Raw genomic sequence first — 1,965 nt, forward strand, 5'->3', positions numbered from 1 at the left:
AAGAGATCGGATTATATACCCTCAGAGATCTTTTCCAACTCAGAGGTTCTGTGACTCTGAGAGAGGATGGAGATGAACTTCTTAAGACTATGCTTTTCATGATTTCCAGGCTCCTCCTCATTTTGGTTGCCTCCAAATGGATGCACCCCAGCTTATCAATGTCCTTGCTAAATTGTGGCACTTAAAACTGAACACAATATTTTGCCTGGGATATGAGAAGGACAGTGAACATTAGGACTACCCACTTACTCATTCTCTTCTCTATACTTCTATCAATGTAGCTTCAGCTTGCATTTGCCCTTTTGGCTTCCATGTCATACTGTTAACATATTGAATCCACTAAATCTTCTAGGTCTTTTTCACATGAACCATTCTCCAGTCTGTTTGGGGGCAATTTAATTTTTGTTTTTTGGTTTTTGGTTTTTGGTTTTTTTTTTAGGCAACTGGGGTTAAGTGATTTGCCCAGGGTCACACAGCTAGTAAGTTTCAAGTGTTTAGTCTGAGGCCGGATTTGAACTCATGTCCTCCTGACTAACTGCCCTGGGGCAATTGAATTTTTGAGCCCAAGTTAGAACTTTACATTTATTTCTACTAAATCATATCAGATTGAGGCCATTGTTCCAATTTGTCTTCTGAGTTCTCTGTCTCTAAGACAAGGGTTCTTAGTTTGGGGTCCATGGATAGATTTCATGGGGTCCATGAACTTAGATGGGGGGAAAATTACATCTTTATTTTCACTATCTTTCAAATAAAATATAGCATTTACCCTAATTACAAATGTGGGTGGCAGATTTTTTGTTCTGAGAAGGGATCTATAGGTTTCATTAGCTTGCCAAAGGAGTCCATGACACAAAAATGTTAAGAACTTTTGCTCTGGTAGAATGAAGTATACACGTTGGGGGAATAAAAAAATTGCCCATGAGAAGATAGCTATTCCCATAACCTTGGAGAGCTGATGATGAGTGAACAGTGGGTAGTGTCTAGCTAATAGTTTTTCTGCTATTCTGTCTACGTATTCAGGGTGGAGCATTTACCCACATTTACCTTGAAGATTTGAAAATGATCCTCAAAGTCAGTTCTGGAAGTAGAAATTGTGAGGGCCTTTCTCAGACTCTGGGTAGGGATCAAAGTTGGGGGGAAAGATGCATTTTTCCTCTTTCATTAGCTTGACCAATCAAAGAGCTGTTTGGTCTCTTCAAATAAAGTACACTAAGATACTTGATAATATTTGTCAGACAAGGAATTTTCTCTTTCTTTCAATGGGGTAAAAAGTGGGTGGGAGAGAAAATAGATTTCTTCTAATTTTATTTATAAATAAAGAGGTAAGAAGGACTATAGATGAGGAATGGTGCATGTACTTTCAGATAAGGTCCTTGTGTTGTTGGTTTTGCTTAACTTACTTTGTTACAAGAGACTTCTCATGGAGTGGGTATAATCTGAATGTAATGTAAAAGCAAAACTTATCAATACAACTTTTTTTTAAAAGCTGCAATGATGGTCAGATGCATCAGTCTCAAGTAGAGAGGCAAGGAAAAGGTCAGCCTGGACTACCTGACAAATATAAGGAGATACGCATTTCTGCTACTTGTCATCAAAGCTGCTGGACTTGAAGTCAGAAGATCGGGGTTCCAGTTCTGAAAAAAGATCCTTTGGATAAGTCACTACATCTTTCAAGCCTCAGTTTTCTCATCTATAAAATGGGGATAATAATATTCACATTACTACTTTACCTAAGGTTGTTAGGAAACAAGAAAACCTCTTTGGAACTGTAAGGTATTGTAAAAATTAATTATTTTTGCCCCTTGCCTCTGCTATTTATCTCCAATTTATCATTCATATGCATGTGTAAGTAGATAGGTAGAAAGAAAAAGAAAAATAGATAGATAGATAGATAGGTAGATAGATGGATGGATGGATGGATAGATAGATAGATAGATAGATAGATAGATAGATAGATAGATAGAT

This window comes from Vombatus ursinus, unplaced genomic scaffold (assembly GCF_900497805.2).
Source record: "Vombatus ursinus unplaced genomic scaffold, bare-nosed wombat genome assembly UNPS02009770.1, whole genome shotgun sequence".
Lineage (NCBI taxonomy): Eukaryota > Metazoa > Chordata > Mammalia > Diprotodontia > Vombatidae > Vombatus > Vombatus ursinus.